The sequence below is a fragment of the Prenolepis imparis genome, unplaced genomic scaffold (genome assembly GCF_030444845.1).
Source record: "Prenolepis imparis isolate NDT839.2.m4 unplaced genomic scaffold, iyPreImpa1.0 SCAF_3, whole genome shotgun sequence".
NCBI lineage: Eukaryota > Metazoa > Arthropoda > Insecta > Hymenoptera > Formicidae > Prenolepis > Prenolepis imparis.
Window position 1 is genome coordinate 10,262,693 of NW_028141161.1, and position 13,422 is coordinate 10,276,114.

The following is a 13,422-nucleotide window of genomic DNA, read 5'->3' on the forward strand; positions in this document are numbered from 1 at the left end:
GGAGGATCGCCAATTTTTTTTTAATTTTTTTATCGTCCGATCTCTAATAATTGTTATGTACCACGCAAATGTCGCGTTCCACATGTAAGTGTTAGGAACGCCTTAGAGAGAGGGGGGAATGCACACGTTTCTCCTGTTACAAATTATTACTGCTCAAGTAAATCGTAAGCCGTGATATAATGCATCTCGGCGAACTCGAAGTCGCATCGACAACACACACACACACACACACACACACATATACACACATCTCCGAGTGTTACGATTAGGATTTTTCAATTTTTACAAAACTTCATCGAGTAACAAGTAAATTTAAGCGCGCGCGCACTCGCGGGCACTCGAATCGTCTGACAATTAATGTGCAGTTGATCTCGATGCAATTAATATTTGTGCAACACTGCAACAACTAATTTTCAAAGTTTCAATAATAAATTAAAAATAAAAATAATTCAATAATAAATTAAAAAATAATAATTAGTAATCATTATCTCAGCTTAGCATTAAATATTCGATTTAGAATTTAATTTCTCCAAGAATCAAAAGTTAAGATTAAAGTTAATATTTCGTGTCAGTATAAAATAATCTTGCATTAAAATTACGACGATTTGAACGCCAGCCAATGCGCACGCATGTATTCGTATATACGTATATATTATATATATGTGTATGAACGATTCGACAAATAGATGTGTAGTAGTTTCTAACAAATTCTTAGTATGTATATATGTCTAATTGAGAGCGTCACGGAGAAGGAGAGATTTTTTGATATTTCGAGATTGCGCTTCGATGGGCTACAGTTACATTTGGTGTACGTAATAAGGTTTATTCAGAGCCATTATTTACGGTTAACGTATAATATTTCTAATATTGGTCGGATTAAAATGCATTCGTGTACCTTAGGCGTTTGTCGCGTGACATGTAATCGCTTGTGTCGATATGTATCGAGGATGCGCGAGCTTTCGCAAATTTTCTCTCCCGTAAAAAAAATGAAAAAAAAAACGTACAGATCATTTCCTTGATGCTACGTTGTCGTTGTTTCGAGTAGAAAAAAATAAAGAGAAAGAAATATCAAATGTAAAAGTGCAGCTTCTCGCGAGAGAGAAAAGGGGTACATCAAAGTGCAATATTCCGCGAAGGCGAGCGATTAGTTACGAAAAAGCAAGATAGAGCTCATTTTTATCGAGATACTTAACGCGTTGAAAACCCTGATCTCAGCCGAGATGTCTATTTTTCATGACGAGCAGTCGATATATCGAAAGAAGGAAAAAATAAAAAAAAAAGGTAACACTTTCGAAGAAGATGATGCCGTAAATTTTTCACGATATTTTTACACAGACCTGTATCTCTCGCAATAACCGGTCGGTTCATCAAACTTTTTCATAGAAAAGAGAGTTTTCAGAAATCTATTTTTTTCTTGTTTTTTCTCCCCCTTTTAATTATTGCGTTGTTTTGTTGCGTCGCTTGATCGTTCGTTTCGTTTTTTTTTTTCTTAGCATCGATTACACGTATGTTGCGCATGGCGGAAGGAAGGTTATTTCCGTCGAAGAATTGTCAATTTTTTTTGCTTACTTTCTGTTTATAATTTACGTCTTTAATATACTGCACGTTCTTTAGCCGGAGCATCGTAAAGTTCCGTCGTTTTTATGGTAAAAGGAAATATATTCGTGTAAGAGATGCGCTTCTAAGTTATATAGCTCTTAAGTTTCAGCATATATACATAATTGAAGAAAGCAGAAAAGAATGTAACTAACTTTAAATACCAACTGTACATTTGTATTTAGTAATCTTGTTTATAATATCTTATAACATTATTACATTGTTATTAAGTATCCGATTTGTATCATTTTTTATCGAAATTATTAAAAAATAATTTGAAAAAATAACCCGTAGCCTTTTTTTAATTACAGAATCACTATCACGACCACTCCTTTCACATCACTATTACCGTCACCGTCTCTTCAGCATTAATTAACCTTCGAGCAGCCTTCGTGCTAAGACGCAGAGTGCATTAATTATTTCATATCTTGCTAAAAGGAGAGAAATATGCAATCCAAAAGTAAGCTACTACAAGGTTTCATTACTTGTTACAATTTTATATGTAGTATATAATCCTGTTACAATGTTACAATGTTACAATTTTATATATATAATCCTGCGCACAATAACTGAGAAGAAAAGTTTGGAAAACCTCTCTCCCTCGTACAAAAAAAAAGAAGGGAAAATAACGTCCAAAAAAAAAAAAAAAAAAAAAAACTTTGAATAATAACATAAGTTGGCGCACAGGGTGTGCACGATCGTTTGCGTAACTTTCCAAGGCAAATTTGCTCGAGGCAGTTGTAAAGCAGTTCAATTGTAAATTACGTTCACTTCTTCAACGCCGCCCAATACCCTTAGCCCGCTCAATTGCGGAACAATCGAGAATTTAATTTGCCGAGGGCATGTCTGTTCGCGGTCTTGTGCGAGGACACAATCTCCGAGGTAAGTAATCGATAATCGCGCGAGAGAGTGAGATTCTCTCTCCGGGGATGAAAGATACGTAAAAACGACGACAAGATTCGCGCGATCGTCTCTCTTTCCGAGCTTCGAGTTGTCGCGACGACGTTCATCGACATGATAATAACGCGCAGTATGCTATTAATAGCGGGCCTCGCGATCGTGCGTGGAAACGTGCCGCGCTTTCGATTTCATCCTATCACGCCTGGGTATGCAGTCATCCGCCCTTTTCTCGCCAAGGCCTGCATCGAGGTGGCAACCGCTCCGATTGCCGAAGCAAGACTCGAGCACGAAGCGCGATAGCGATGTACGTAGGATCCAGCTGGTATGTATTTAATAGTATCAATGTGTGTCTCATCTGAAGTCCCTCAAGATTGGATTATCTTTCACGAGATTACTTTTCGTACGAGAGAGCGCGCACATTGGACGTCAATCTTGCGTCGCGAGAGAAAGGTGCACATTTTTATTATTCTCTTTTATATATTTTTTTTTATATTTTTGCGTGTTTTTCTTAAATAGAGATATATGTATTATTGCATCTGATGGGGGACCGATTGATTGATCGATACCGTCTCGTCGCAGATCAAAAGACTCCCGGATGATACGATATGATCTCGCGCGTTTCCACGATCGGACTCGTCGTTTACTCGCGGTACAGAAGATAAATATTTTCCGAGTGCGATTTCTTTTTCCTGGCACGATGATTGAAATAACACTCTCGCGGCTGTGTTTTCCTTCGTTTGGTCGATACGTCACCGCAGCGCGTATTTTTGGAGTAGCGGCGGCGAGAGTCGCGATGCAGGTCGAGATACTCGCATCCGCATTGACTATCTCGCAGCGGTATATATTCGAGATTGTTATTAATAGAGGAGATCGCAATTTGCGCTAATAAAAACGTCCAGATCGTGAATTGTGAATGCGATGCGCGGCGAACCATGTTTTTCAAAGATCGCGTAAACAGCTCGCAAAACGTAAAACGTGTCAAGTAGTGTCGCGGATGACGCGTGGAATCGGCCAAGATTGATATTAAGATATCGATGTTAAAAATTATATATCTCTCAAACTTACGCGCAATCCAAATGGATCATTTTTCACTCGGAAAAAAAAAGAAAAAAAAACTACCGATCCTACGCAAATCGAACGCGATCCAATAAGTCAGTCTAATCGTGCAATCTCTCCCTCTCCCTTTCCCGCGGAATGCATTAAAACGTGTCGACGCGCGTGTTGTATATCGTATTTACGAGTCGCGTCGTTCGCGACAACTTTGATCTGCGCGTCGCGCGCGATACTTTTCGCGGTCGCCTCGCTCTCTTGGAGAACGCGTAAGTACGCGCGCGCGTAAAACCGCGCTCATAAATGCGACGCACGTTTATAAAACGGAGCTGCCGGAGCGTGCACGCGCGCGAGAGAGGCGAGTTCACAGTAAAATAATCGCTCAAGGTCCGCGGTGGCGTTGCACCCGACCGGTCAGGGCTGCCAGCAACCGCACTGTTTACATCGCATATACACGCGCCGGCTGCATCGTTTGAGAGAGTCACTTCGTCTCTCTCTTCCTCCCTCCTCCCTCTTTTCTCTCGCTTTCTATTTCTCTCGGTCGAATCGTATATGCATTTATATATATGCATATGCAACTCGGTTGCATCGCGGTCGCCGCGCCGCTTCGATGACAAGTATAACGCGCGCGTTTATGACACATAGATATACACATGCGCCTGGCTCACAATTCGACGTTCTGCTGCGTGTTGACGATATAGACACGTGTTGCGATGATGCAAATAATCGAAAGAGCGAGCGACTCCGAGAAAGAGATGTATGTATATATCTATAGAGGTGTAACGTGTCTTTCTAGGAAACAGAGAGAGAGAGAGAGAAAGAGACCCCGCGCGTGCATAGGCACACGTGGATAAGTTGTTGCAAGCCAAAGAGTTGTAACTCAAAGTAGTAAATCTTTCCATACGGTTCATTAAAAGAGCCTTACCTACAGGATCGTAAATCGAGAGCGCTTCCGCGACAGTTTCGAGCATGTTCGGGAAAAGAATCTTCCGGGGGTGTAGAGTAGACAATATAGAGACGCACATGCGTGTGTCTAGTCTAATTCAACGTTCTACTATGTTGGCGCAGATGAGAGACACGTGTTACGAGGATGCCAACAATTTGAGGGCCGAATGGCCGAGGGACAGATGTAATACTACTCTTGATATACCTCATCTATTTTAGTAATCATAACTCAAAAATAAACTTCCTCTCTCGCGACTATTTTCATCCCCTTTCCGTTTGATCGTCGAAAGAATTTATTATTCGAATCGATTCATTTTCAAATTATTTTACTCTCTCCAAATGCGATATATGAAAAAATATAAAGTTATTAAGACACATCACTATCCGCTTTAATAAAACGAAGTTTATTTTATCGTATAAAAGTTAAACTTATCCGATAAATAAGAATTTGTATCTGCACTATCATTATCAGTGTCATTAATACTGTCGTTTCTATCACTGTTGTTTTTGTCCATTTCATATTTGTTTTACTTCGTAGTTAAAGTTTAAACAGATAAATAATAGCAAAAAAGCCAACGTTCTTTAGACTCTAAAGACGGTCAATTCTCCTGCAAAATGAAGAGTAAATAAAAAAAAATAACAAACTTTTTCGATCAATTATTTAGTGTTAATGATAGTATCAATTCTGCCAATAAAAATTGTTTCTATTTTTTGTCTGTCTTTCTCTGAGCGTTGGGTTTTATAATTACTTCTGTCAATTTAAACTTTATTGCAATTGGAAATCAATTACTTGAATCTTTTGTAAGGCAAGCAAAACACTTTATCGAGTCTAAATCGGGATCTCTTTTAATTGCGCAAATGCCTCTTCTTTAAATTGCTCGTTTATTCTTCCGCTCCTCTTCTTTTAATTGTATACATTTTATTTTAATTAAATATTTCTATCTTATTCCTTCGAATTTAAATAATATTTCTATTTTATTTATTCTCTATCTATTCTCTATATCGTTGTTTGTCACTCTTTCTTTGATAAGATTAACATATTTCTATAATCTAATATTATACTTGACATTTACTTTATTACACGCATTAATATTTATTTGAAATGTATGTTCTGTTTTGCATTTATAGAATTTATTATCTGAAAAAAATTAGACGCTTTCAATATAAACGTCACTTGTCTTTTTTTCTATCTTTTATTCTTTATCTTTTTCTCATGATCTTTCTTAAACTTGTATTAATTGCTATGTAGCACGCAAAGAACATTTTATCTACATCTAGCAAATTTAAATGGACTCTATACTCTTTATCGTTTTAACAAACGACGAAATACTTAGCCTGTGCTGAATCCAGCTGTATATGTGTCGATGAAGTTTGCACGAAAGTGTGTTTGGCCTATGTATGTCGTGGAGATGTGCACGCTCGCATATCAAGGACTTTTCACGGTTGAGATGCCTACGGGGCCTAGGTTATTCACGGGCCGATGTGCAACATTAGAAGAGGCATGCGCGAAAGAGAGAAACGCACATGTACGGTAACCTTCTACTTATCTATATCGCGATCGTGTATATAATCGTGTTTTTATTGCGAAAATGACGTAAGCCCAAGTTTTGAAAATCTCGCTAAACCAGACGCGTTGCGGCAATTTGCGCTAACGTGTTGCTTAACTGCAGAGCGCTAACCCCGGCGCGCGTGTATTTTACGATTGCAGTTTCATGATTTATGTTCCCCGCTAATGGTCATTATCGCACGTGGCGTCATTCCGTTCTCCCATCATTGTCAATGTAATTCCTCGAACATCGTATGACGAACTTTATGGCCTCGCTAACCATCGTCTTAATCTTCCAAATCTAATACGTTTTAGATTTTGACCTAGGTTATTTTTAATGTTCTCTGCAATAGCGCCTTGATTTACGAAATCACGCTTTCATGAACCTCTTTCGTAATAAAATTATGCTGTAGCTCTGCGCGCGCATATAGACATAGTTATTACACAGATATGAAATAAACAACGAGTAAAATCTTCCAATTTCATCGTGTTAGAGGAGATTAGTGTCGGTCTATGAGATCATAAATCATTACTGCAGCTGAACTCTAAGATGTGTACGCGAAATCGGATACACATAGTCTGTATCTGCCGCCTTCTTTAACGACTTATCCTTCTCTTGCTCCAAAGTCGATCTTTGCGTGTGTTATTATCGAAAGAGTTTCGCAAGATTCCGAACAAGTATATATTGATTTTGCGCGGCTGTGTTTCTGCTGTCGCTTAATGTCTCGCGTCTCGATTTATTGAGGCTCGTTTTACGAGCGAGATATGCCTGGCATACGATCGACGAACGAAATCAAGATTTTCCGCAGACTTCGAAGGACGAAGCCGAGATGCGTATCCTCAGGTACGCGTCGATGGTTAGTAGGTAGATTGGTGAGTGGATAATAGGTACAATCGAGTGACCTTTGGTGCGTCCGTATTCGCAAATCATCGATGTCTTTCGTTCTTTCTAAAGAGCCAAAATTTCTAAAGAGTCAAAATTTTGCTTATATTTTCAACTTTAACTTTTTTATTTTATATCTTATAAATTATGCAGTAAACAGTTTCTCATTTAGAGATTAAAAAAAAAGCTTTTGGTAAAACTATAAATTAAATAATTTCAAAAGAAGGTGATGCTTAAAGTATTAAGTATCAAGTAGAGAGAGATTTTTTCTGCAGTATTTTAAAAGCATATAATTTTGTTTATGTAATTATTTGTACGGTCCCCGAAATTGTTCATTTATTTATTAAGGTACAAAATAGGAGTTCAATTCCTATATAATTTAAATTGATCGAAATCTTTTATAGAATCCCCAAATGTGAGAAAATATGAAGGAAATTGAGTGGAGAAAATTGAAAGTAGGAGCGAAATCTCGGCTCAGAATTTAGGCGCATCGTGCGGTCGAAAACCTACACGCGTAGGTAGGCAGGCGAAAAGACAAGTAGATAGGTAGGCAAGCAGGCAGACAAGAGAAGAAGGCAGGCAGGCAGGTAGGTAGTCTGGCAAACGTACGGCCAAACAGGTACCAGATCACGAGCGAGCCGAGCGGACAGATGGCCGAACGCACGTATTTGACGGCCATCCGGTGATTTGATAGGGACGATCACCGCCGTTGCATTCACGGACACGACCGTGGCGAAATATTATATTCGTATACGGATTGGCCGATAAAACCTGCTTTAGATGATCCATAATTGGCGACAAAATTCAAAACAGAAATATATAATTTTATGCGACCTGTATCTCTTTTAACGTACATGTATAGGTATTCTGCGATACGTATTTTCTGTGTATTTTAATTCTTCACATGTGTTTTTTTCTGCATTATACGTGATACGTAAAATTATAAATAAAAATTCTGTTCCCAAATCTTATCGCCAATTAGTAGATCATTTAAAATGTACGAATAAATGGAGATACAATATCTCTTTGATGATGTATGCGAAAATATATTTATTGTTATTAACTGTGTACGATTTTTGAAGAGAAATACGATATGTATAATTATGTATCTCTGTTTGTGGAAATGTATATATGTACATTCCTTTTCATTCTAGAGATATCGAAAGAAGTTCATTAACGGAAAGATTCCAACATCCGTAATTAACCGTCAAGAGTATAAACATCATCTGGCATTGCTCGGATACGTAGATAGATAGCGGAATGTAAACAAATATAGTTAGATACAAAACACACACGTCGCCCACACAGCAACGATAGGAGCGGCAATATCATCACGCACTTGGTACCGAACAAGTTAGTGGCATTTTGATAATATTTTAAGGGAATTTTTAAGATCAACCAATTATTTAATGAAGTCTCTATAACACAGGTAGATAATAAAAAAATATCCGGTCCGATTTTATCGGCGTATCTTTTGGGCGATTTATACGATTTTAATGATTCTGTTTGGAGCCTCGGGTTTATAGACTACTTGGGTAGATATTAAACATCTCGTTTTAGACGCGGTCAAATTTTGCTCGCTAATGCTCGCGTGGGGCGAAACTACGCGAGATAGTCGCATTGGTATCACTAAATATAACCGACGCGATTTACGCACTTCGTTCTTCGATGCAGCGGGTTTCTCGGTGCAACGCGCGTGGCGCTTAAAGGTTGACAGCGTGATGAACACGTGTGAGTTCGGAAAATTAAACAAAACGCGTCGAAATTCCGGAAATCTTCAAAATTCATGAAAATACTCGGCATAAATTTCCAATCACTTATAACATCCTGCATCCATTATTGCGTCATTGTATCCTCTATCCTCCCCTCTTTATTTCTTGTTAAACAATTGTCAAATTTTTTAAATAATCTAAAGAAAAAGAAACAAAGGTAGAGAACCAACGATGACTTTTTTATCTTTCCCATAATGGGATATTTATTATTAGATGCAGCTGAACTTCCGGTTCTCTCGCCGTTTAAATGCGAGTCGGCGAAGAGCGAGAGGCGGTATCGCGCCGCTCCGAAAGATTTTGCATGCCGAACCGCCATTAAACCCGTTGCACCGTGTCGAGGTGATTTTTGCGCGGATATTTTTAGTATTTTGTCCTTCGTCCCGCATCGGGGGTTCAAGGCTCTCGTTCTCCTTCTTTCTTTCTCTTTTTCACACTCGTCATGTTCGCGTTCTTCCTCTCCCTCGCACCACCATCGTCGCGAATCCTCGTTCTTTCTTCGTCCGTCTGTCAATTTATCTTCGTTTCTCTCTTTCCATCGTGGCACGTTCTTCGCCACGGCCAGTTTCGCGGCCACGAAGTCGCGTTGCATTTGAGCGAGAAGCGCTGCATCCACGTGCATCTCGACCTCACTCACGCACGCGAAATTTTCGAGACTATACTACGGACTAAACTGTCTCTTGCAAACCCCTTTGCGGCAAATTAATTCTATCGGTTCGAAAACACGCGTGCTTATATCATATTTTTTTTCGATTTAGTTCCCTGCGATTACTTCTTAATTTTGAAAAAAAAAATACAATTAAAAGAAAAACTTTTCGCCTGGTTTCCATAGGTACATTAAGATAATTAATTCATTGCTTTTCTTGTAATTTGCCTTTAGAAAAATAGCATAATTGTCCTCAGTTCTTTCAGGCATATCTCTAACAATAAGCTGAACGATTACACGCGAGCTGACTTCGCGCATATAGAGCGAGTATCCCGCGTTTATACTCAGCAGCGAAAAGTCTCGTTGCGGGAGGTCAGGCACGATAGCTTTTTATAGGGCCGACTCTCTCCGATCCTCTTTTTCTGTCTTTCTCTCTGCCATACTCCCACGCTTTGCGTCTCCGCTGTCTTTCCGTCTTGTGTCCCCCCAATCGGTCGGTAGTGGTTCGAGATGAGTTTGCGACGCGCATCATGAAGATCCGCGAGAGCTCAACGTTCACCAACGACTACTGTAATCGCGTCTTTCGTTTTCTGCCTTCCGTATTTACTTACGTTTGCCTCAGCTTACGAAGTATCCCGAAGATTTTCTCTCAAATATTTTATCTTATTAAACATTATTTCTCTCATTAATATAGTAAACAATTTTAATAAATAATAAAAGTCTGTATTTTAATTAGTATCGATAATTTATATCTTAGCAAATAGTCTCTTAATGAAACGAAGAAAACATGTAATATATATATTTATTTTACGCGCGACGAGAGCTTTAGCTCGTAGAGAGTTGTAAGTGCTTCACTCTGCTAATGCGAACTCGTTACTGTAGCGTTGTCTGCGCTTTCCTTCTGGAAGAGCGATTTTCAGTTTGTTCGCGGACGCGGGGAGGATATCTCGCGAGAGCTCAAGAAGCAACGGGTCGGGTAAAAACCATTCCATCCAACGATAATTTTATTTTTATCGACGTTTCCACTTTTCTCACCACGGACGGATTATTGCAAGTCGCGTATCTCCTTCCCTCTCGCAAGGGCGCCCACGCCGCAACGAGAAGAAGAAGCGAGAGGTCTCTTCCCTGTGGTTTACAGCCGCGTTTTCTTCGTGTCTTCGGCTTCGTTTTTACGAATCGCCTGTAGTCGCCCGTGGGCGAACGTACATGCGAGAACCGTGGAGCACGAACTAGTATAACCGCTGTTTCAGGAGAGATGGATGGAATGACTTCTGGAAATCTCGTTATCTCACTTCGCCCTTAATCCACCGAAGTGCAGTGATTACAATTCACAACGGTCTCTTTAATCTTCCTCTCTCTCTCAATTTTCGCGCGATAGAAGAGTGTATCAATAAACTACAAACTTTTCCCCACTGTGAAAGAACCTCTGGCAACGTGACAAATTCAGCAGAACGCGCATATATACGGTTATAAATCATCGGCTTGTTAAAGTAATGTAATATGACGCAGACATATAAATGTCCTACGGTGCTCTCGTACAAAAATCTGAGACATATATAAATTTGTCGGACCAAATTAAATTGCATTCCTCGACGACGCGACAACAAATCGTTCCTTTATCATTATAACGATCTCACTAACAATAAGAGAAAAAATATACTCGACAATCTATATAATTATATACACGCGGAATTATATAAATTTATTACTTATACGAGAGAAATTCTCGCTGGGGAAAAAAAAAAAAAAAACAATTGCGTTCTTTCGGAATTTTTCGATCGCGCCGCAAAAGTGCATACTCGACGCAGGATCGCGAGTATATTACGATATGCGGTCCTCTTCACGAAACCGCACATCCGTGTGTCCCGCGCGGACACATGTTCGGCGGCATGCCCGAATAAATATTTAGTGTTTGCTTATTCCAGGCGAGAGGGACGAATGCGCGACACGGGCGGTAATGGATGCGGCGCCCGTCCGCGCCGTTTAAGCCGCGCGGTGCGATGCAGGTGCAAAGCGTTTGAGCAAACTGTACGTCGTTCCCGGTGCTGACCGACAATGGAATCGGGGATAACATGCGCCGCCGACAGCATTTCGAGCATTTCGTTCGTTCGCTTTACAATCGCCCCATAAAGATACGGTGTAATAATTAATTTTATGCGCGCGCCGGAGCGGAGGTTTAATTTAATAAAACTTGTAAGAGTGTGTATTTTTTTTTTTTTTTTTTTTTTTTTTTTTTTTTTTTTGAGAAAGCTTATTGAAATTATGGACAGCTTTAAACGACATAAAATCATTTCACGTTTCGCATGGAGTATGATTCATCGCGCGTTAGTATTTATTATACGTTGGAGCGAACTATCGTGCAATATCGCGCTTGTGAGCATCAAAATCTCTCGAACGCGTGCGCGACTTTAATCCGCGCAATTATTTTCCAATGTGCATTTTAATCCCCATTTTTTTTCGACGCGTTCCCGCTTTGTTGAGAATGCACGTACGTAGAGAGAAAGAGAGAAAGAATAAGATAAAATGAAAAAGACAAGAGAGGTATTTCGTAGAGTGTATCCTTAGTGCGAGCCTACCTACAGCGAAGCGCACATCGTGCTGAACGTATGGTAATGGCATTTTCCTTTAGTGAGAGCACCACGGGTCGAAACGATCGGTACGGATTTCGAGGTCGGCGATGATTCGTCGTTACCGGAATCGTACAGCGATGAAGGTCGCTCGATCTCTCTCTCTTTCTCATCAAACCGTCGTCCCTGAATAGCAAACGATAACGTCAGAAGCGCACAGCGTGCATAGACGGAAAGAGACAGAGAGAAGAGAGCACGAGAGAGATCCAAAGCGTGAGATAAATGTCGGAGACCTCCGTGATGGCAGAGGAGCCGACTGACGTCGAATGACGTGGCTTCATTAGCACCTATAGGTGCATAGCCGAATAATGGTGATCACAGCAAACCCGAGCCTTCTCATTATGAAACGTACAGGTAGATACATACAGTGTGGGATACTTGAGCGGTTCCATCATCATTAGCAGGTATAGTGCGTCACATACATATGTGTGGCATGCATTAAAATACATTTTCCGTATTTTAATATTGCTCTTATTAATTTTATATATTATTAGTTCATTCTAAACATATTTAAATATACGAAAGTATGAAAATATAAAATAATTTTCTTTGGGAAAGAAAATATAGTGATTATATATGTTTATAAATATTTTTTCTCTCGAATAAAAATTTCCTGATTTATAATCGAAGCATCTGGAGAATAAGACAATTTTTTATGATGATTATTTAAATATTCCGCGATTGATTTTAGCATGAATAACACTGATCAACACGGTAGAACGAATTCAGTATTATACAAGTGATTTTTTTTACGCGATTTTGCGAAATTACGATTTTATCTTCGCGAATCACAAGTCAGAGCTGATTTCGCTCGTAATTCGTTCGAATCGTTCGTTTGGTTCCCAGAACGCTCATTCGATTCGACCCTGAGCGAATTTACCGTTTCGCACTAGGAAACGGTGTAGAAAACTTTTACGGTAGTGGATTTTTTTGCAAAGTCAGCGAGTCCGTCTTTCTGATCCGAACAATGCATCGCAGTAAAGAAAGCTCATATCAAACATTTCCTTCTCATGCTCGGTCTTTTCGGGCTTTTCATTGTGCCATAATTTTACGCTATAAGTATTCTGCATGATAAAGCATATATTTTGAAATTCTAATTCAGGCGAAAAAAAATTGTCTTCTTATAGAGAACAAATTGCCACACGTGCATGCAAAATATAATTAAATAAATAAGATTAATAACATGTTAAAAACTTATTTTTGCAGTTGCATTTTTGTATTTTGCACAAATTAATAAAATATAATATTATATATTGTACAATAATAATCGACAAATAATTAAGTATCACTTGCTTGTCAAGTTTCCAAGTGTCATCAAAAGCAACCATGCATATACATTTGTCTATTTAAAGTTCAATCTGAAATAAAGATCGCCCATCATTTCTTGACGTTAAACTCGAGTTTTTCAGATTTGCCAAATAATATACTAAATATACATGTGTCCTTCCAAATATAATATG

At 39.1% G+C, this 13,422-nt stretch overlaps 1 long non-coding RNA gene across 1 annotated transcript in view; it reads left to right on the forward strand.

Moving 5' to 3' along the window:
- The window catches only part of LOC145934121 (uncharacterized), a 112,576-nt gene that overhangs the window by 69,452 nt on the left and 29,702 nt on the right, over positions 1-13,422 (forward strand). The window lies entirely within an intron of this gene.